Below are 24,621 nucleotides of genomic sequence, written 5' to 3'. Positions count from 1 at the left end.
AGCCGAGCAGATCGAGCGTTAAGACGCTCCCTGCGGCCGCAGCGCGCTTGGCGCCGTCGCTGACGATCTCCCGGCGCGTCTCTTTCCCCCCGGCTGAGAGAGGATCAAATGTTTTTTATTTATGTCTTATTATTTTCTGTATGGATTATAGAAATAATTAAATAAATAAAGTATTTATATATAATATGTTTATAATTTGATAATATTTACATTATAATGTTGGATTGTTTAAATGTATTAGTTTTAGCTTTCTATTTATTTTCAGGTTTAAATTCAATTTTAAATTCTACAATTTCAGCATAGTCTCAACTTCTGTGCTTCACTGTGCGAATTCTGAATAAAAACTGTAAAGTGTGTTTGAGTAATTGCTGTTTTCAGCAAGTGCAAAACACTCTCCTGAACTCTAAACAAAGCTGTGCCTTGTCAATCAAGGGCATTTGCCATCACCCAGGCCACCAGTGACACGTTCCTTAGGTCAGCATTTTTCCTCCCTCTGTGACAGCAGACAAGGATCAATTTGTTTAGTTTTAGCTCAAATCCTTCCTCAGTATAGCGCAATATCTGCAGGAGTGGAGGGGAGGCATTTTCTCCTGCTGTTTCGGTAGCCAGCCTTGTTGAAAGGATTCCTGACATTAGCCATGAACGATAATGGCATGACTGACCATGATTGAGACAAGTGTCACCCTCCTCTCTCTCTGCTGCTGCTTATTGCACATCTCCACAAGACAGAATGAGGAGTTTCCAGTAATCTTCTTAACAAAGCCCTTCTTTTGCATTTAATCTGAGACGGCCCTGGTCACAGACAGTGGCTGCCCACTTCAGCCCTCAGTGTTTGAAAAGAGCTTCCCATAGGTGACTAACTGTGGAGCGAGAGCAAAAATGAGGTCAAGAGAAAGAAAGCTCTCAAATCAGACAATAGGAAGAGTGGTTAACTTAGAGGAGGAGACATAGTGGTAGTTTCACAGCATGTGAACATGCCCAGGTTCTTTTATGAGATTCATTCATCCACTTTCACTAAAGAGAAGAAACCACTCTTTTAACCACAGATAATAATACAAAAAGAAAAGATTTACGAACAATCATTTAACAATGAATACTGGAAAAGGGGGCTTTTTTATTAATTTACATCACAGAATGAATTACATTGTAAATCATATTTAATTTTTTTTTTTTTTTTTTTTTTTAAACTATGTATTGCTGTAAAAAAATATTTTAAAATATTACTGTTTTTACTCAAATAAATGCACCCTTGGTAATCAGAAACTACTTCTTTATAAAAACATTTAAAAAAAATTAAATCCCAAACTTTTGAAGGGAAACGTATACAGTATATTTATATGTACTATATTTATGAGTATTTTATAATATACTATAGTAAGTATAGCATTATGATGGGAATGCACTGGGCATTATTCAGAACTAGAAGGTTTTCTTAAGAAAAAAAGTTTTTACTGAATTATCAGTAGTAGACTAATACATTTGACACATATTTATATATAAAAAAGAATAATATCAATAATATCAAATTTGTAGTAGAAAATATTCATTCCAGTTTTCACAATTCACACTCATTGTGCTTAGCATTACCTAGAAAAAAAAAATATAATAATAAATAATAATTTTGACCTTTATTGGCTGCTTAGCATAGTAACAAATTACTTTTCCAGTCATTTTATTTTTCCAAAGCTAAAGAAGTATCTGTGTATCTCCAAGGTGTACAAACTCCTGCCTCTCTCTGCCCTTTTGTTTTTGCACATTTTCATAAGCTTTTTTTCTGTACAGTGTTCATATGTGTTAGTTCATATCTGCTCCAGAGAGAAAACAAACAGAGAGGAATCTCGATTGCGTCAGGATTCACATTCTATGAATGATTGCTCCCAGCAGAAGAGAGAATGATTGTATCAGATTAGACCTCAGCTTGAGCAATTCTGTGTCTGTTTGAAGAGGAAGGGGAGCCCCCTCATCTCGGGGAGCAGGTATTCCTGCGGCTCTCATCTCCTCCTGCACCTCGCGTTCAAATTGCCACTATATCCCGATGAAAATTTCCAAAGAAAAGTGTGAGATTCAGTATAAAATTTCTCTTTCTGACTCAAAATTTTTTGTATGCCAACCGAAAGTGATATTTTTTTTTTTTTTTGGAAAGTGATTGTTTTTTTTTTTTCTATCTTAACTCAATCAATAAGGAAGAAAAATGATGAAAGGCGGTGTATGCAGCCTCCTGTTCCGCCACAACTCCATAATGCGGCATTTCTGTCTTTTTCAACCGGTTTCTCTCTCGCGGTTTCTATGGTACAGTAATTTTTTTTTAATCAAATTGATGAAGGCCTCCATTCTCCCCGAGAGTCCAAACCAATTTATGGCTCATGATACGGCGGCTATGTTGCTAACATACGTAACAAACTGTCAGCCTCTCGCACAGAAGCTAATTTGAAGTCATTAGGTGTGCAGCGTATGGGCAACAATTTGTTACGGTGGTTAGGAGCGCCGCTGACATCTCTCTGAGCGCCTTCGCTTTTACGATCTGTCCCTAGGCGAGGAGCAGGCAAATTGTAAACTAATTTAAACATCACTCAGTATTACTGGAGCTGCCGCTGCAGAGCTGGCCATGATAATGAAGCAGTCTGTGTTTTTTGCGGAATGGAGTTAAAGACGCCCACGATGGTAGCAGCTCCCTCCGCCGGCGCGCAGACACGGCCGCTCCTTTCTGATTGCTTTTTAATGCACAGAGGCTTCGCCCCTTCCTCCCGTCCTCTGATCAGTTACTGCTTGTATAAGGCCGTGAAAACATTTGATATGGTTACAAAACACACTGTTTGAGCAAGGGTGCCTGGAAGGGCAGACACCCTGGGCCGTCGCCCATCGGGGTCCGTAAGCCGGGCGATGGGGGGGATGTGTGGGGAGCGTGCAAGGATTTGTAAAGGTGTGATATGTGAGCTGGCTCATACGAGGGTAGGAAAAAAAGCCAGAAATGACATAATGGGTGGATTATGGTGGTGATGGGGGCATCGGGTCTCATTGTGGTGGATTAAAGTATTCCGCTGTGGGTGAATTTTATTTGAGCATTGTAAGCTGCAGGGGAGGAGAGGAAAGAGCCAACATTTGGAGCGGAATGAAAAAACCTGCACTGTGTTATCTGGCAATCGAATTCGAGTGCCATTATGGCCAGCCATGAGAACTAAAAACAAATGAAAATGTGATGTATTAAGCTTGTAATTCTAAAATATTACATTATATTTAATGTTCGTAGGCAGGAACAAAAAACCTCTGTAAATAAAAGCAATATCTGAAGAAAAATCTGAAGAAAAAATCTGTAAATAGAAACAGAGGTGGAGTTAAAATAAATGAAAATGTGCTGTATTGAGGCTGTAATTTTGTTTTAGCATTTGTATTGGAAATATTACATTATATTTAATGTTTGTAGTGGGAAAAGGTAGAAATGAAAGACTTCTGTAAATAAAGGCAAAAAAGCTGTATAAATAGAATTAGAGAAAGAATAAAAACACACAAAATTTAAGCAGTGCAGGTGAGAGGAACGAGAATTTTTGTAACAGAAAAAGGCAAGAAAAGCAAAATCTGAACAAAAATCTAAAAAAAAAAAACAACAACAAAAAAAAAACCTGGAAATAGAATTAGAGAAAGAATGAAAATACACAAAATGTCCTGTATTGAGGCTGTAATTATTTTAGCATTTAAGCTGTGTCTGGGTGAGGAAAGAGAATTAATAGTAATAAGAATTCATTATTAATTAATTAATTAATAATAGCAGAAAAAAATTGGAAAAATGGGAAAGTGGGAAAAGCAAAATCCGAAGAAAAATCTGAGGAAAAAAAACTGTAAATAGAATTAGAGGAGCAATAAAAAAAATCTTGCTGTACTGGAGAAGTAGTTTTATTTTAGCATTTGAAAGAGCAAATGTTTGTAGTGGAAAAGGGTTGGAGCAAAAAACGTAACTGTAAATAACAGTAAAGTTGAAAAAAAAAATCTGAAAAATCTGTAAATAGAATTAGTCACCTCACCCCAGCCAGGAGCTATAAAAATAAATGAAAACGTGCTGTCATCATACGGTTGTGACATGCCTTATCGTAACACAGTGGTGAACAATGGTGGCCGGTCGCACTTGACTTGACGAGCAGGCTACAAGAATGGCCAGGAAATGGATTTTTAGTGTGTTTTTAGCATGACTGTTACATGACTTTTATGCAGGCTGAAATTGCTCGGGCTTCTCCCATTCTTGGTCCTATCTCGGGGACTTGCCTCTCTTTTCTTTATTTCCCTTTCAATTTTCACTGGCACGCGGATAAGCGCGTGCTAACACAATATGATTGAGCAGTAAAATGGAACCTTGTCCGACTCTAATCTCTTTTATGTAGATACTGAGGTACTGCCACACTCCACTTCATTCCTCTGCCTCCCCCACCTCCATCTTTTTTTCTCTCTCTTGCTCTCTACACCTTCCTGTCCCTCTCTCCCTCAGCCAGGCCTGTCTCTCGCTCCTTCAATTGTCAGGGCCAGTGCATTCGTAATAGGTTCAGGAGAAGGAGAGAGTCATGGAAGCCGACTCCTACTCAAATATCGCAGCGAGGTTTCTCGGGGCATAATAAGACGATTACGTGCTCGCCGGACAGACGCGCCGTGGGATTAGCATATTCGCCCAGAAACCTTGTTAGGAAAAAAAAAAAAAAAGAAAACTTGTGGTGCTACTCATTGTGCAATCTGCAGACATGATTGAGGTGTCATCATTATTGGGTTGACCTGTGTGTACAGGATTAGTGGCCTGTTCTGGATACGAACAATAGCAATTAAAGTTACCCTGACAAAGCTTGCACAACTGCCTCTAGCTGCAGTCGTCAAATGCAACATGTGTGTTTTTTAGTTTTTAGTTGCTTTTTTTTATTTCACGCGCACCCTGTCTAGGCAGCTGGGAGATGTCTTAATCAGGAGCTGAGCGAGGGATTTATCTAAAGCATAGGTTTGCTTTCTCCATGAGCCCTTTCCCAGCCCCTAATCTTCAGGATGGGAAAACACAATGGAGAGAGAGGTCTTACGGTCACTCTTGGCATTGTAATACAGTGCTGGAGTAATGCACATTTCACACCAGTATTTCCTATTATATATAGGCCTATTATGTTTTATATGTTTCCTTAGGCCTATATATGACCATGTGTATAATATATTATTATATTATTATTATTATTATTATTAATAATTAAGCAATAAATCATTAAATTATTTTAAATAAATATAAATTATAATAGCAATAAAATGGTACCAAATAGAGAAATATATATTGTATACTATATATAGTATGTTGTATACATTTATTGTGTATTATTAATTTCATAAATCTTTACATTCAGGGTTTAATGATTTTTAATATTATTAAAATATAATTTATATTAAAAAATGTAAATGTGTATAAACTACGTATTGTTATATGCAGAAACTATAAGTATAGTGATTTAAGTTTCACAAATGTTTAAAGGTGCATTTTAAAAATTACATTACATCATTTTTATTTTTTTTGGCACAAAAATGTTACTTCATGAGAGCCAGTCAGATACCGCAAAGTCCAAGATAATGTTTTATTTTTTATTATTTAAAACAAACAGAAATCTGATTCGATCTAATAGCTTAAAACCAAGTTTGTTTGTTTGTGTGTGTGTGTGTGTGTGTGTGTGTGTGTGTGTGTGTGTGTGTGTGAATCATTAAAAGAACTAACTCATAAGACTCATTTGTTCATGAATCACACTACACTTTTCATGGTCTATCTTTCCTTTCTTTCTTTTTTTTGAGTGCAACCAGCAAAATAATAGAAAGACACTCTGATTTGACATCATTCCACAGTATGTGGTCTACTATATGATCTATATCATCACATTCAATTCATACTGCTAGCTCACAACTTCTGCTGTGGCACTATAGATTCAAAAGTCACTTGATGTCTCATGAAGACACAGGTCATGTCAATTTCTGCCTTTTTTTCTCAGTTTAGTCCCTCCCCTGATTTTTCTCACTCCATTCCTCTCATTTTGACCATGTGAAACAGTGCTTGCTAGTTTTTGTTCTCATTAGCTCGTGAACCCACTGGAGGAAGAGCTAATCATATGTAAACATAATTTATCTGCAAACTGGAGTAAGCCGCTTATTCCTCCTCGCTGATGTGTGTGCCTGCCCAGTGCTTTTCCCTGATGTGATTTTTGGACCCTCATCCTACTTCCCTGCCCTGGATGAGGAGGAGAAAACCCATTCGTGACACCCCAGCCCCCACCCGATATCCCCCACTCCAACCAATCTCTAAATGAGGGCCTTGTCTGTCACGCGCCCTCAGCCTGACACACTGCAATATTGATTTAATAGATGCCCTAAGATCCTTAGGAGCGAAATCAAATTTTCACTTTTATGGCAGGGGGTTTCACTCCTGATACATTTCAGCAAAGTGAGACACACTAAATTAAATCTGACACGTAGCAGAGAAAAGGGCTGTGCAGGACAGAAGCAAAGATTGGAGAAATGGGTGTGTCAAAGAGATTGTGCGTTTTATATTGCTGTTTTAGTTCAAAGGTAGAGATCACATAAGGTCCCCCCCAAAAAAAAAAAAAAAAAAAAAAAAAAAACCCAAGAGGTCCCCCCGGGGAGGGGGGGCCCCCAAAACCCCAGACATAAGCCCCCCCCCCCCCCCCCCCTCTCTTCAACTGCGTGTCTGAGATTATTAATTTGAAGTGATTATAAATCTGTAAATTGGTTATTATAGACAAAACAGGATGGTAGTAGTTTGTGTAAATGAGCATTTTTCGTTCTCAAGCGTTTTGTTTTTGGCATTCTGTTATAAGGGGAACAGAACTACTTTGAAATTAACCACAGCAACCACAGCATACTGGGGATGAGTTCCACATCTTCAACGGGTGAGGTGCTGCCTACAATGTCGGTTTTACAGTCTGACGAATTATTGCCTCGAGTGTCCTGAATGGTGCCTGACTCTGCTTTTACCGGCCATTTAGCACACGGATTTGTTCGCTTTGTTTGTGCATGTCAGGTATGTGGACTATGTGTTTCTTTTTCTGTACGCTGGTCTCTCACTCCAACTTTTTGGTGTGTGTTTTTGTCATCTTAACCTATGTAAAAGATATTGGTTAATCATTTATTATTATACTTTTGAGGCTTAAGTCTAGGCCTAATCAAACATAGGGCCCTCTAAAATCTGTTTTATTTTTTCCCTAATTTCATTTTATTTATTTGTTTGTTTGTTAATATTAAATAGCAATGTTTTAAAGTTTACCAAAAAATGAAATTTTTATGGCCATATAATGTTGTTTTTTTGTTTGTTTTTTTTAGGTTTGTTTTTTCTCAAAATACTATTTTTTTTTGGTTTGGGGTTTGTTGACTAATTCCTGGTGTAACCATTATTTTCGTTATGGGTATCTAGATTTTAATTGATTTCAATAGCTATTAAGAATCAAAATAGCATCGTTAGTTATTGAATTATTTAGAAAAACTATATATTATAGCGTTAAGTTGTACTTGCTTTCTTTTTTTCGCAGCAAATAACTGTGTTGTGTATTTACCTTTTTTTTCTGCTAAATTAATTTGGTAAACATTTTTTTCTGGTAAAATATTGCTTTAAAAATAATGTTTATAAGTTATTTAAAAATAGTAGTAGTAGTAGTAGTAGTAGTAGTACTATCATTACATTAAGTAACATATTTCTGTCATGGGTTTCAAGTTTAGAACCAAACTGCTGTGATGCTGTGAAGACCTTTAGATTTCTGTTAGTAGGTAATATAACGGATTAACGTTATTTACTCATAGCAAAGTAAATGGTGAAAAGTTCTCATGAAGTTGACCTTCTGAGCATTTCTAAAGATTGATGTTCATGTACTCGTCATATTGTGGCAAGATAGATAGATAGATAGATAAAAATAGATCTATATCATACGATAGATAGAAGATGATATATAGATAATTTTTTCTAATGATTGATATTAATATATTTTAAATTCCGGAATTGATTATGTATGAGAAACACATGAAGTTGGATGTATTTCATGTGATTTTGCTCGACACCATATTTAAGTACATCGATTTCCCACGTTGGAAAAAGTAATAGATGTTAACAATCTTGTTTTTGCTTTTCCTTTTTGCTAATGGACTATGGCATCACAGAATCTGGAGTGATGTCCGGCACACACACAATACCCAGCCCTCACACCACAGGCCTCACACTGTAAACACTGTCCGTCTCAGCCTGTTGGAAAAATGCACCTGACAGAAGCCAGATTTGCAGTCATGCTTTGTCATGTGAAAACAAGATGCAAAGCTCTTGGCAATTGGACTATGCCCTGTGTTTTTATACGTGCGTCTGTGCGTGTCGGTCTTTATAAAGGCCACATTTGCTTTAATAAAGGCTGTAAGAGAGCTGAATAGTTGGTGACAGTAACCTTCTGGTCCTCACCCGCGCTGCATTCTTACCAACCCATCAGGCCCTGTCTGCCCCACAGCCAGCGGGGGGCGGCCCTGTGTGATTGCCCGTTGAAAAAACAAGGCATTATTGCTCATTTTTCCCTCTTATTAGGTTTGATTACATGTGCAAATCAATCATCCATCAGGCGGTTGTGAAGGGCCGCGTCCTGCCAATCTGAAAGGCCCCTCTAGTAATCTCCATCTAATAAGATGCAAATGTGGTCACATCAGTAAGTAACCAATAAATCAATCGCTGTGTCTACGCCAATCATTAACCATCAGAATGAACAGTCAATTTTTAGTATTTTCAATTTGTGATGTGCTAGTGGAATATAAAGATAGATGGACGTAATTATACAAACCAAACTTTATTTCAATCCTCCCATCTCCAGTAGCAAATTTGCTGGGAGGTAGAACAGGCCTGTCATCATATTATGATTTTTTTATTTAGTTTTTTAGTCTAGAGGTTCATGCAAAGTTCAAAGAGAGGCTCAAAACAGCCCTCCCCTGAAACCCCATCCCAAACGATCAGTTCAGGGGGTGGTGGGGTTTGGGGGGGGGCCTCATCTCTATCAGAGAGTAAACAGGCCGGAAAAGAAGGGATTGGATTTGAGCTGTCGGTTGGCTCTGAGGAATTATAGCCTCACATCTACACATCCGAACAAGGGTGTTAGTTTGAGTGTTTCTTTGGTGTGTGTGATATTGTATTGGGTCATTTATGTAAGCCTAATAATGATGTTGTTTATTATTTTGGTTGGGTTGGAAGGGGAGGTGTGGTGTGTATGTTGTTGTGCAGTGTGTTTTTTTTGTATAAAGTGATTGGCTATGTTTTAAACAGAGAAAGTGTCTTCACACAGTGCAAAGCAGAACAGATCAGCAGAGCTTCACATATGCAGATTTACTGAAAACCTGAAGTGGCATTAAGAAGGAAACTCAGAGTACAAGTGGGTCAATAACATGACACTAATTTCATTACTTTTTTAGTTATTTGTCCAAATGTATGAACATAACAAAATAATTTGAACCAAACTTTTTTAATATGATATGAAAATTTTTTATGAAATTTTTTTTTTTTTGATATGAAAATTTAGTATGAAATTCAACATAAAAATAATAATAAAAAAAGAAAATTTAAAATAAATATAAAATATATATAGTACAACATTTTAATGTTTTATTATTTATTTGAAATTTTATGTGTTTTTAATAATTTATCATTTATATAAGATTTTTCCTTTTCTTTATTGTGGTCACTTATTTGTCATTGATTCGTGTGTTGATCCTGAATGAGTTTTTAGCCAGTTCATATTCAAAGAGATTGAAAAGCAATACTGCTTCAAATACAGTACTCTCTTCTCTCTCAGACTCTCACACATGGATGTCTCAACATCTGAGTGTCTTCCTCCTCCTCATCACCATATTTCATATTTGAATGAAAATTCACATTTAAATGTCTGCTACCTTCAGTGTGTCCAAAATGTTCTCCCTTCCTTTTTTTCCCCCTTCTCTGAATTTCCCTTCCCTCCTCTTTTTTTTTTGTTGCTGTGGTTTAGGTAGTTTAGATTTTCAGAATCTCTTCTGTACTTCCAAGGCCGAAGAGCCATTGTGTTTTGCAAACTGGCATCAGCATATTCCTTTTCGCCTCATTCTTTCCTCCCTGCATATTTTGCACATAAAATGTGGCCCTACTCAAATAAGCCCTTGTGTTTATCAAGATCGATGCTTTCATGCTTTGCTCTGTTATATTATTCTCTCTGTTCTGAAATAGCTATACTTCAGAGTGCAGGTTCTCTCACGTCCATCGCTCTATTTTAATTTGTGTGTGTGTGTGTGTGTGTGTGTGTGTGTGTGTGTGTGTGTGTGTGTGTGTGTGTGTGTGTGTGTGTGTGTGTTTAAGGGACAATTTACACAAAAATGAAAATTCTGGCATTTACTCACCATCTTGTATTTCCAAACCCATATGAAATTTTTTATTCTCAATGAAAGTCAATGGGGTTCAAAAAAAAAAAAAAAAAAAAAAAAAACCTGAAACATTTTTCAAAATGTCTTACCAAATTATCATTTTTGGGAGATGCATTATCCCTTTAAATACATACACAGCCATCCTACCTCACTTCCTCACCCATCACATGCACATTTACAAATTCCCAACACCCGACTACTTCCTTCATACGCATCATTGCCTTATTTCCAATTGCGTAATCAAACCGTGGCTTCAACGCTCGCTCACGCTGGCCGCTAAACAGCATTTGGGTTTTTGCTGCGGATTTATAGTTTATCTTTATCTGTTGCTTCATCTGTGGGTAGCTATTACGCCAGCCTGGCCAGCTTATTGTTTGGGCCTGATAGATCTGTGTGCAGTCCATCACTTGAGGCCGTGTGCCTGGAAAGCCATCGGCCCGCCTGATGATGAAATACGAGCTATCAGCCTCAGTAATGGCTGTAAAATTTCATAATTACACGGCCTTTATTACATTGCATAATGACCCTGAAGCAGTATGGAACAATTAATTAAGATTTTCAGCCGTGGCTTTTGCAGAAATTAAAAGGTGCTCATTGCCGTGGAATGGGGTAATGTCTTGTCTCGGAAGCATTAAGGCGTGCTTTAAGCACGAGTCTCCCTGTCTGTCTGTCTGTGTGTGTCGTTGATGCCGAACTGTTTGTGGAAATGCAGGGCATTCCTCTGCTTCTGTTTGTCTGGCCGGATCATGTTTGAGAGAGACGCTAATCCTCCAGTATGAAATTAATCCATGCAGTCAGGCCTCTATCGGAAAGATCTGGGCGTTTTTTTTTTTGTTTTTTTTTTTCCTAAATTTAATCTCCAATGATAAGCATATAAATAATATGCTGCGGCAATCACAGTTTATTCCATATTTTGGAGAAGAATGCATCATCAAAGATTTTTTTCTTGTGTTATTTTTTCCACGACATCCAGATGAGATAGGGTTTGTCAATACAGCCTCGTAAGGGTTTTTATCGATCAGCATGGGAAAACAAATGAATCCGTATAAGTATTTGCCCCACACCCCTCCCATGTGCGCGCACACACACACACTCTCACGCTCCTGACTATATTCCGTGGCAAACTAAGGGGGCGTCTGAGGCTCAGACTTAAGCCCTCGCCTCGTGCATCTCGTGGCCTTTCCTAACACATCCTTTTGTGCCTGATGGAATGGCGGCAGTTGCGTTTGTCGGTCCCTGCTAGCGGGAGCCGCTCTGACCCCCGTGGGGGAAGGCGCACATCAAAGGCGTCCGACTGGCATAGGAGTGAGGGGGAGAGCTCTAGAGCTCTGTGCAAACTAAACTAATACCTCCTAATAGGAATAGGGCAAAACTGCTGTGGTTTCCGCAAACATCAGCATGAAAAACAAGAACTACAGGATGAGCCAAACTGAACCCCATGAGAAAGAGGAAAGAGGACACATGTTTATTTTGTCTTTTCACCACATTAATAATCTCATTAGTTCAACGTAACTTTTCTCAAAATAATAAAAACTCCAAATCCACGTCAATCCCGAGATTAATAATATCAACCTCCACCCCCGAAACCCTTAAGAGGCACCTCCACATTCGCCAACCATAAGAGACTCTGGGGAGAAATAAGAAAAAGGTGTAATTAAAATGTAAATATTGATATTTCATTGTTGGAAATGGCTTTTCGCCGCTGTGGTTAATGTCACTCCATCTGTGGAGCCTCTGTCATGGATGCTTTATTACAGTCCGGGGAACTGCCGCCCTTCTCCACGGCCGCCACCAGGGCACATGTTCCTGTTGCTGCCTCGTTTCCATATGCAATTAAGTGGAAAAGTACAGTCCGATCAGTAATCCATGCTATCTTAACCAGCTGTCTGGGTATATTTAGAATTAATCTCCACCGCCAATCGGCCTTAATGTATGCAATTAAGAGTCTGCCGATTGCTAATTAGGTGCATTAGAATCAAGAAGCCGTGCTAACATGACGATGCAGCCTCTCCTCTGCGTTGGGTGGAGCAAATCCTGCAAGACAACAGCAAACAATTCAGATATGTCCAAACATATGTGTATGCAGGAAGATGTGACAGCTCAAATAAAAATATATTTTTGTTTAGTTGTGTGGTATTGCACTTTTTGAAATGCAGTTTAATTAACAAGAGTTCAACACCAGATGTTCTCAACTGATTTTGATTCTTTATATGGAAAATTTAATTTAACAAGAAAAAACATTAGGAAGGAGTTGTTTTGGTAATTGATTGAAATGTAAAAAGTGGCATTACATATCAAAAAGGACTTAGAAATAAGAGTGATTGACATCATTTGAAAAGGAAAAGCCAAGCTAGTTGACACATTTAGTGAAAGATTTTTGAACCTATAATTTTAGGAGTAATATGTACCAATATATTACAGACAATACAACCGAGGATGTGTATTAAGACAGTAAATAGTGTAATTTTTGTGCCTTCCCTTACGAACATTAATCATGGTTTTACCACAAATAAAACCCTATAGTTTACTATAGTTAAACCATGGTAACCATAAATGAACCATGGTTTTACTATACTAACTGTATTTGTAGTAAAACTATGGTTATACAAATGTTAATCAATATGCCAAAAAACCATGGTTACTACACTTTCACTAAAATAAAACCATGGTTATTTTTCATAAGGGTTTGTAGGTTTTAATATTCTAATGACACAGTTGATAACCTTTGCTTCACTTTTCTTCACCATTAGCCTTCAGCTGATAGCTTTCAGTTTCTAAAATTCCTCACAGAATGGAAACAAAATAATAAGTGGCAAAAAATACCAATATTCATTTTTCCCCCCCGAAGAAAAGCCTGAGGGAAAATCACTCAATTCTGTTTAACTCTATTGAATGGTAGAGCAGAAGCCAGCAGCTGTTTAACACCATAGCGGTGTGCATGTGATCACGGTAAACGCTGTACGGCAGCGTGCCTCACACTGACAGGTGAATATTGCTTAGCCGCTAAATGGATGTGGACAGCTATGGCGGTTGTTAATGTGTTTTCCCTCCTAAAAAGTGTGATTTCTCTCTCTTTCTCTCTCTGAATGGTGTTGTTTTGTGGAGATGAAAGGCGGCCGGTGATAAAAGCAAAGAGGAGCGCTGCGGCAGTTTGTGTGTATGCGGCTCCTGTCATCACTTCCCCTGTGTCCCCCTCCTCTCTGAGGGGGGAAGGGAGACTAAAGACCCGACTGTTTACACACACACAAAACACTCTTGTTTGCCTTTTCATGTTGTTTTTGATTTGTGCAAGACTTCTGTAGGCTAATATTTGTTTGGGTGGAGGAGTTTTGCAGAAGGTTGGTTTAGCTGGTAAGGGGGAAGCGTCTCAGCGCCTCACTGGGGCAGTAAATGGACAGACAGAGACTGGCATGGTGGTTGTTCCTGTCTCACCATGGCCTTTGGCATCATTAGCCTCACCACAGGCTTATCTGTAAGCTTACAGTAATCACCAATCAGCTGAACGTATTCCAAATACATCCTTTTTATGGCTTATTTGGATATTAATGCTACAAAGGGTCTGTTTTAGTGAATCAAGTATACTACGTATGTTTGCTTTATGTATTTATGCATGTATGTTGTATTTATTTTTCTATGTTTAATGGTACAACATACTGTAGTACAGAGGTGAAACAACTGGGGATGAAAACTATACATTATTACTAAATTAAATATGAAATATACATTTACATTAAAACATTGTTCAAAACTGACCAATATATTATTACAGTAAATCAAAATGAAATTAAGCAGTTTCACAGTGCATATACTGTATCAGGAATTAAATAAGTCTTTATCAATGAAATGATTCAAAAACACTGATAGAATGCCAGTTACTGCTATGTTTTGGTCTGAGAGACACAGTTTTTTTTTGATTCCATTTCCGTTGAGACCAGAGCTACACAATGTAAATGCTAATACTGTAAGTATATGGAAGTTAATCAATATTAATTTGTTGTTTATTGAACTGAACAGTATAAAAGCAATATCACTCTCACAATCCTGCTGTTTTTCTTGATTCTGTGAGATGTTAATACATTGAAATCTGTTATAGTTTGTTGTTGTTTTATTATCAAATGTAGTTCCATGAAGGCGATATGACAACTTGGACTTCTAATATTACGGAGTCTCACCTTCGCTCTCCACAGCACTATTTTTGCAAGTAGATTAGTCACCGTGTCATCATCATATTGACAAAGTGTGAAAGCAAATAGAGTGTATATTCACACAGGAGCTCAGGAGGGAGCCAGGATGCATCAAATAAACATCCAGCATGGTCGGCACCTATAATAGCGCTGATTCTCATTGCTCAAGCGCGTGTTCATTTACCCTGCAACCATGAGAAAATAAGCAGGGGTGTTACTGAGAGTGAGACGGAGGAATTGAGCGCATGTGTGTTTATATGACGGCTAAGCAGCAATGCTGAGGTGAAGTCTGCCTTGAGGAAGACGAGGAGGAGGAATGACCGCATATGTGTGTGTGTGTTTGTCTCGGTGGGCTCTCTCAGTGTGTAAACGTGCAGTCAGAAAAGATTTGGCAGACGGACGGCCGGTGGTTGCTGTGAGGCCTGGTGGTGAGCAGTCCTGCCCGGCAGGGGTTAACTTCGCATGGCTGCACCGCAGCCTCTTTCTGTCAGCCTGTGCTATGCACTGCTCCAATGCTTATTTCTTCTGAAAAGCCACTGCAGGTTTCACAAGGCCTCAGCCATCAGATACCTTCTTCTGGTGTATCCTTCACAGATCCACAACTTAGCCTTTCCTCCCCCGTCTAGCACAAAGTACATCAGTTTACTGAGAGAAAAGAGAGAGATAGAGAGAAGAAGAGAGATTGTGCCAGTGGCAAAACCCCTTCAGTGCTGCTGGAGAGAGAGGGAGTCTGAGCTCTGAAGCTGGTCTCCGGGCTAAGAGAGTTAAATTTGAGAGGACGTTACTGGAGATTGAACGCTGGATCAGATAATGCTCGTGTGTCATCAGGATGGGGCAGTCTGCTTTGTGTCTGTCAAATAAAAGAGTCTCTTATCCAGAGTTACATGGCTTGTACTGTAAATAAATAAATGCCATGTAAAGAAATAAATGCTTTTAGATTGAGAATTAAACAAACAAACAAATAAATCAAATAAGATTATGCAGTTACATAAAAAAGCTTGTTTTTAAAGTGACTCTGAAATATATAGTTTTTTGTATAAATATTTTAAATACGACTGTCAATGTGATTTCTTCAACATTTATAATAAATAATCCTTGAACATATTATGTTCAAGGATTATTTATTATAAATGTTGAAGAAATCACATTCACAGTCATATTTAAAATATGATATATATATATTTATTTATGGATATAATTATTGCTTATTGTTAATTACATTTAATATATTATATTTTTAAATATTTGTGTTTGTATGTATACATATAAAAACTGCAGTCTAATTTAGAAATAAAAATAATTCTGAAAATTAATGAAATGTGGTGTGTGTGTGTGTGTGTGTGTGTGTGTGTGTGTGTGTGTGTGTGTGTGTATATATATTAGTTGTTTGTGTGTTTTTTTGTGTGTTTTTTTTTCTGAGTCAATAAACTTCCTCTTGTTACAGGAAGTCCTTTGGGGAAAAGGGTTGTAGACATTTGCCACAGCTGAAATGACAGTGACTAACGCTTTAATTCGGCTCTTTGGATCCTTTCTCACGCAGCAAAGCATCCAAAGGTGAACTGTAATCATGGTCGCCACCAAGCTCTTTTGTGAAATGAAATAACAGATGAAAAGAAGGGGAAAAATGCATCTTTAAAGTTTGCCCTCGCGTAAATGTCAATACAGAACCTTTTCCGTCATCAGCAGTAAATTCACATTGATGGCTCTTTTCTTCTCTCTATCGATCCGGCCATGAGAACGCAGATTTGTATCTGTAATTAATGCGTCCTGAAACAGCATTTGTATTAATCAGGGAGATAAGAAAAATTGGATGCCTGCACTGGCATGACAACCGTCAAAAGCGCGCGAGCCCTGATAAAAATCATTGATGGACCTCAAAAAGAGGGAAAAAAAGGTCTTCCTTCCACTCAATAAACTAATCATCCGGCTTTTAATTATTCTGCGGAGAGATGTGTGGAGATTGGGGAATGTTGTAAATCTAATTATTTACTAACAGCAGTGGCTGAGAGGGAAGGCTGGGAGTTGGCACAGGGGGAGCTCTAGGCGATGGGCTCCGTCCATCTGCCACTCCACTCCACAAACCCCTCCCCACCCGCCCCCTGCCTTTATTTTGTCTCTCTGTTTGTCCCTCGTGCTCTCATTCTCTTTGTCCCTCTATCTCTCTCTCTGTGTCTCTCGATCTGTCTTGATACATTTCTTCAGTTGTCCATCATTCAGTGTGATATGTTTCTTTTCATGATAAACTCTACTGATGATATTCTTTTAAATGTTTGTGTGCCGCTAGTGTTACCAACCGGAAGTGCAAGAATTATTATATTGGCGCCACCATTGGTTGGACAAACAGACTCCAAACTTACACCACTGGTTGAGTCAGTGTTGAGGAGTCAGAGCAAAAGCATCACAGCGTTTATTGTTTTTCGTAAAGTGAATCTTATACTTCTATTACTGTGTATTTAAACATGAAAAAGCTTTTTTTTTTTAGATTCAATCAGACACTCAATACTACATTATTTATAGTCGAAAGTATGCATATGATTTGTTATTTTTATTTTATAATGAGTTTTGCCATCTAAAGTCTGATTCGCATATATAGTTAAAGTATGCTCACAGTGGATTTTTTTTTTCCAAATTCTCAGCAGTGTTAAAGGATTACGCATACCTCTCAGGAGGCCAATCAGAGTGTGATCTTATTTTTAGTCCATGCCACCTTTCATTGAGGCCACTGTCTTTATAAGAATGCAGCGGTCTTACATTGGACCCCCTTAAGAAATTCTTGGCTTAATCCCTTTTGATGATTTTATTAAGTAGTAGAAGATGGCCCTGCCAACTGGCATTGAGCACACTAGCACCAGCAGGCCAGGGGAGGCACCAACTGCTCACCAGCTCTTAGTCTGCCTCTAATGAGATCAAGAGATGTTAACAGTTTGGGATAATAAATTAGCATTTGGTATAAACAATAGCCCGAAACCTATACCTAATGCGCTCCTTGCCATTAGTGATTAACTCACAGAAAGAGATTTCTAAAAAGAAAAGAAAAAATGAGTGAAATTGCTTGCTTCCTCTGAAGGCATCTCTCCACAACAGATGTTGGTGAGCATCTCTTTCCTCATGTTCCCCTCGCCACCCAGATTAGCCCCCTCGCTGTCTTAAAGAGAGACGCTTCATCTGTTCTTTGAAGAGCAGAGCGAGTGAGATGAGACAAAAAGCTGTTCCAACCATCAAGCTGAGGTACCAAACACCAACAGGTGCTGTTGTGCCTTGTCCCTCTCACCTTTCAGAGCTGATGGACGGCTCCCAAAGCACTTACACAGTTTATTTAGATTTTTTTTAATTGTTTTATTATTATTATGACAATACCCCAAAATGATAACTCTTAAAATGAATAAATAAAACAAATAAGATGATAATAATAATAAATAATTATTATTATTATTTATTATTATTATTATTATCATCTATCTTATTTATTTATTTATTATTGTTGTTGTTGTTACTATTATTACAATAGTATTCATCTGTCCCAGTCCAAAGCCAGTACATAGAAATAATTCATTATTTAACCCTCAATTTAAGATCCCTTAACAGTGTGTGCATTAATCAAGGGGGAAAAATCATTGCATTTATTCATCTTCTTATAGTCGGGGTCTGACGGAGAAACATTAGGAAACATCTCGTATTAGGAAAACATCTCGAAGTGTCACCCCTGGTACCTCAATATTAAGTATATTTCTCAGACCCAAAGTTACATGAGCATGAGGGTTGACCTCCTTGTGTTACAGACAGACAAAAGCCATGTGTTAGTCAGGTTTCAAAAGGCATTCATGAACATGAACTTTGCAGTTTCCTTCACTTCCAGCAAGAAGACAGGAAAATGAGTGAAAAAGTGTGTGTGCAGAGTGGGGGGAGGAGGAAGGAGAAGGAGTTTGAGGCTAGCAATTAGTCTTTCAGTTGGTGTGATGGGAAGAATTGATCCATGCTGCCATGTTGGGGGAGATAAGGGAGTACCCTCCCTCAGGATGCCCCCTGGCCTGCAGCGCAGCAGGAGATGAGAGCCAAGGCTCGTGCTAGGTGCCTCAGCTCGCTCCCACTAGAGTTTTCCTCTGCATTACACCTCCAGAATGTCAATTCTTCCCACTAACACAACCAGAACCTTCTGACAATCAACTGAGCTTTTTATATCATATACCGCAGTTGAATGTTGATTTGAGCTGAACATTGGTTGTTGAGTTGAAGAGAGCTCTTTCTCTGGCTTTTTCTCAGGGTTTTCCACACTCTCGCTGGCGGACCAGATGAGTCTTCTGCAGAGCGCGTGGATGGAGATCCTGATCCTGCGTGTAGTCTACCGCTCGCTGTCTTTTTGAGGACAAGTTGGTCTACGCTGAAGACTACATCATGGATGAGGACCAATCCAAGCTGGCTGGCCTGCTAGACCTGAATAACGCTATTCTTCAGCTGGTGAAGAAGTACAAGAGCATGAAGCTGGAGAAGGAGGAGTTTGTCACTCTTAAAGCTATAGCCCTGGCTAACTCAGGTAAAATGAACAGACGCTATAGATTCCAGGCAGACCAGATGTCACATTTGATTTGATGTATTTAAATTGTGATACTGTTATTGGTTGTTCAGGCAACAAAAACATTGAAAAAACACATTTTTAACACATTTACAATGGAAAAAAAAACAAGGCAAAACTCTTTTTTTTAATCCAGATTGAAAAATGTCTTCAAAAATAAATTATAAATGCAATTTATAAACAAAATTTTCTATGATGAGCGTGTTTTTAATTTGTAAATTAAAAATCATTTTGACATTTTTGGGGTGGATTAAAAAATCAAAATATATCAGGAGTCCTGATATCAAAATTAAGAAAACAACCTTATGGTTTTACAAAATACTTTATTTTAGACTTTATTGTCCCTTTAGGGAAATTCCTCTTAACAGCAAGTGCACTTGAGCCTCTTGAATTGCCTGTCATCAGCTCAGTTTAAGCAGTGTTTGTTTATTCATCGCCCCTCTTAATAGAAGGGCTGTTGATAATGTATCAGCATGGAAAGAGTTAAACTCCCTGCTTTTGATTTCATCTCCTCCTATGGGAATCCCTTAACAACAGATGTAGTGGTAGAGTTATTCAGGTACAGTTGGAGTGATATCTCAATATCTCCGTCTTTTTTCTCTCATGTTTTATCTTCCTCTATTTACGCACACACACAACAAAACACTAAACAGTGTTCCCACCCCTCCCCACCCCTTTTGAAATCCTTCAAAAGCACGCCTGCGGCCCCTGTCCGAATTAGCATAAGTCTCTGCTCAGATGCCTCTTAAGTAAGGAGCCCATCACTATGCACCTGCATGTCAATAAACAGGCTCTGATGTTGTCCGCCATCGACAGTCGCACCATGGCCTCTGGCTCCCTTTGTGTGACCCCATCTTTGAACTTTATCTTGGTTGCTGGCCAGTAGTTTTCCTTTTAATTACAAGAAGGAAACTGTCAATAAAATCTGTTTAAATGGGACGCAATGAGCAGCTTGAATGGGGAGGGCGGCTATTTGTTCAAATTCTCCAGCGCTCAAGGTATTGACAGTTTGTTTTCTGGGGCCATATGTGACGATCAATCTCCGGCTGGGCCTGGCCATGCTGAAAAATGAAAAAAAAAAAAAAGCAGATTTGCTCTTGCTCGCTGCGGATGACGGCTCGCTAGTTTGGCCCCGGCCCGACAGCCACCGGGGGGCCGTTCTGCCCAAAGTGCACCTCTGAGAGAGCGAATGAGTGCGTGGACTCTTTTGAGAAATCCTTTTTTAATTGATTCGACGATTAGCGGTTCATCTCGGTTTGTTGACGTGCACGTCAGCACGCCAAAAAGCAGGTAAAAGTGATCGATGATTGGAAGATATATTCATATGATGTCGTTTCGGTCAGCATTTATGACGTTTTTACTGAAGCATACACAATGAGACATCCTGTACTGTGAATTTGGAAACAGTTTTCATACAATTACAAAGAATCGACGAGTAACCACACTGACTTAAACTTGAAATTTTGAAGTAGGCATTTTCTTGCAAAACATATTTCAATAATTAAAAAAAATATATATATTTTTTTTTTAGTGTAGCCTAAGCTAATCTCTAGTCCTGGCTTTTTCTCACCTTCTCGGGTGTCATTCTCCGTATTTATCGAGACTTTTTCTCTGCGGCTTCTCTCCGCACTCTTCTCTCAGGAGCGAACATGCATCATGTCCGATTTCAAAGGTGAGCCATTTTGTCACTTCTTTTTTTGGAGGAGAGCGGAGTGTTTCAGACAGCTGCTGAAAAAATGATACACTCCACCATTTTCTAAAGCCCCGAGGTGCTGGGTATTTCTGCTCAGAGCCGATATATTTCACAGTCCTTCAATAGACACAGTATTGCTTAAGCAATGGTTGTCAGAGCGACATTTTTATCCTATTTATTTGAAAGCTTTACATTGCAGTTGATCTCAGTCATGGTGCGTGTTTTCTTTTTAAAGGACATAAAAAAGAAAAAGAAAAGTCGGTCAAGTGACTTCTTCACATCTTCTCCACAGTTTGAATTCAGCCATTTACTGACACAATTCCTGGAAAATCATAAACAAATTGAGTCAGCTAGCGAAGAGTCTTTTTGATAGTAAATGTTTGCAACACACTTTTAAGCCACAAAAAAACGTGCAGAAAGTGTGTGTTTTGTCTGAACGCCTCCAGCAGCGATGCTGAGATTGATAGAGCAGCTTGTGTGGAAAGGTGCAGGTAAGCACTTTCCTGCCAGGGGTTTCTGTCGGATCACAGGTCGCTTTTTCAGATGGCCAAAGCACATGCCATGGACTGTGGACGAGACTTCGCTGTCTGAATTCTAGATGGGCTCCAGACACAGAAGGGTAAGGATATTGAAGCATAGCTAAAGTGGGCTGACATTTGCCCCGTGGCCAGCCCAAAGGACAGACGGCGCTCTCTACTAATAGAGGAACCTCACAAGGTCTTGCTTTTATCAATACTTGACCATACAATTATTATTTAACGTGTAAGTATCAATTGATTCGAGGCAATGCATTGATCGTGACATCTTGCCAAAAAGCCATGCGTGCATTTGGACATTTTTATCCAGAGGGAACGGGATCGGATTGACACGCCACAGTAGAAAACCGAGTCGATACTGTTGGTGGGAGTCGGGTCCTATAAAGAGCAAGTCAGACAAAGCACTTTCTTTACCACTGTGATGTGATAAAACCATCAGAGCACTCGCACGAGCATCCAAGGCTTGGATTAGCTGGAAAAGTGCAGAAACTATATTAGCCACTTGGAGCAGTAAACAGCAAAGATAGTAGCTGCCTGAGACTAATTGCGCTCTCAGAGGCACGTCTGTCGCCGGTGAACGGGCGTGAATGCTGTACTAACGAGCGCGAATGCAAATGCAGCCTGTTTGACATTTTTCTGGCAGACAATGCCAGTCAGGCTGAGGTATTGTTTCCTGACTCGAGCCTCTGGTTCTCTCTCGCTTAGACGAGTGCCATATCAGCTCTCCTCAAACACTGGTTCTTTTCTGTCGCCCCGTGCCATTCATCAGTCCCATAGAGAGGCTTGTAAAACACAACGTGGCGAGGACAGCCTCAGCGTTTAAACACTCAAGTGTGCCTTTAATCACTGGAGAATGAGCTTAGGGCTGGCAAAAAAAGGATGAGTCGACATTCTTTTAATCCTTTCCTTTTGCCAGGACTTCATCCTCAGGTTTCCGTCAGGCTGAAATGGATTTAAAAAAAGAAAAGTCCTGTACAGAACTAGCCTCCTGGAGTGTCATGCCAATTTAAACTGAAGGGGGCCCCCTTTGATTTAAATGCAACTTCTGTATATATATATAACAATATATGTGTGATCCTTTAAAAAAAATTGCAGTTTAAAAAATGTTTATTTATTCTTTTTAAATGCTTTTATTCAGAAAAGGATGCATTAAACTTATCAAAAGTAAGAGCAAAGATGTGTAATTTTAAAAAACAGTTCTACTTCAAATAAATAGTTTTTTTTTTTTTACTTTCTTTTTTTCTAAAAAAATTGTGTCACGGTTTCCACATAAATATTAAAAAGCACAACTGTTTTTCAGCATTGAGAATAAGAAATGTTCCTTGAAGCACCAAATCAGCATATTGGAATGATTTTGAAGGATGTGTGTGACACCGAAGACTGTAATAATGCTGAAAAAAATTCAAAAAAGTTTACTGTAGTTTTTAAATTAATTAAATGCAGCATTGTTGGAGCATAAGAATTTACTTTCAAAAATAAAACTTTACCACTAGAGTAACATGTCTACTATCTTAGATATATACTACTTAATTTAGTAGTTGTTAAGCATAACTGATTTTCCCTTGGGTCCTGTCTTAGTGAAAAAAATATTGACATGCATATGTTGTATTGTACTGAATTTGTGTTTATTTCTAAAGCCATTCCTCATTGTTCTGTATTTTTTTCCAGATTCCATGGCTATATAGAGGACGTGGAAGCCGTGCAGAAGCTCCAGGACGTGTTGCACGAGGCCCTGCAGGACTACGAGGCGGGCCAACACCCGGAGGACCCGCGCCGGGCCGCAAGCTGCTCATGACCCTACCGCTCTGCTGCTCCGGCAAACGTCCACCAAGGCAGTGCAGCACTTCTACAGCATCAAAAAGGACGGCAAAGTGCCCATGCACAAACTGTTTCTGGAGCTGCTGGAGGCCAAGGTGTAACTCCATCCCCGGCCCCAAGTTAAACCGACAGAGAGCTGGGAGGGGGTACGTCAATGACTGCACCCTCTTCACCAGGCAGACACTGACTAACTCTCTGCCGCTGTTCGTGAAACCTTTGTCTATAAACTGTAATAATAACTAAAACATAACCGTAATGGTACTTCTAATTACTGACAATGATACGGTAAATATAAGAATGATTTAAATGTGATTATTGAGAAAAATACGACTGCTTTCATTATTCAGCAGTGGGACTTGAAACCAGCCGTCGACTTGTTCTTCTCGAAATCTGATGCTGAGTTTTTTTTTTGTGCTATTGAGACATTGATTGATTTTCAAAAGAGAAATTCTGGAGCCGAAAAAGACCAGCCCTGCCAAAGGAAGGAGGTCCACGCGGTGGACACCAGCAAGCGAAAATTTCCCCGAACTGTACCGTCCAGCTCCCATGTCACTGAAAGAATCTAGGGATCGACCCTCTTTACCATAAGAGCGTGACGTAATGGCTATGTGCAGTATTACATTAGAGGTCCTCGGAGCAGTTTAACAACACGATAGCCAAACGGAGATTTTCACATCTTTGAAGAAGCTGCTCCTCACCATTACGTAGCCATGCGACCATGCGTGTGTCACTCACTTGTCGTTTTCTTTCAAGTCTTCCAAACACGTCTAGCCTCTTTTACCGATTTCATTTCGATCTTTTCAGGGAATAGCCGAAGCTTTAGTCTCTCATTCAATACCGAGCAAAGAGGAATCGCAGTGGTCAAGGAACAGACTCATTTATTTATTGACTTTCTTTTATTATGTTTATTCGAGTGTATTTTTACTGTACTGAAGGATGTAAATATATGGTATGGTCATCAAAACACGATGTTTCTTCTCATATAATGTTAATAATTGATCGTTATGTTTTTCTACCGAGCCACCGTGTTGCGCAAATGAAGACCGAAAACCTGCTATCTTCTCTAAGCAATAGATGTTTTAAAAAGTGGAGGTGTAAATTGTATGCAAATTGTTTGTTTTTTCCTCTTAGTGCCACACTTACTTGGGAAAAATGAATTTCCAGAAGCTTTCGCTTTTCTGTCTGTGCTGTCATAAGATGATAGATTACATACATGATATGGCCAGAAGGACCATAACCATTATCTCAAGCCAATTATATAGCATATATATATTAACTTCAGCCTCGAAATTCTATTGACATTCTTTCATACTAAAGCAGTATTTGAACTTTGTTAAGCAAAATAGCACTTAGGGAAGACGGAGTCAGAAGCATCGCAGGTTTAGTTTCACGACGGTCCTG

The 24,621-nt window shown here is 38.9% G+C and overlaps 1 pseudogene; it reads left to right on the top strand.

Moving 5' to 3' along the window:
- Window positions 1–23,348, top strand: part of LOC122145373 — a 24,460-nt pseudogene extending 1,112 nt beyond the window's left edge.
- Window positions 23,349–24,621: the final 1,273 nt, after the last annotated feature.

The sequence above is a fragment of the Cyprinus carpio genome, chromosome A6 (assembly GCF_018340385.1).
Source record: "Cyprinus carpio isolate SPL01 chromosome A6, ASM1834038v1, whole genome shotgun sequence".
Lineage (NCBI taxonomy): Eukaryota > Metazoa > Chordata > Actinopteri > Cypriniformes > Cyprinidae > Cyprinus > Cyprinus carpio.
The sequence above is the reverse complement of the archived record's forward strand: the minus strand, read 5'-3'. Positions and strand labels throughout refer to the sequence as shown.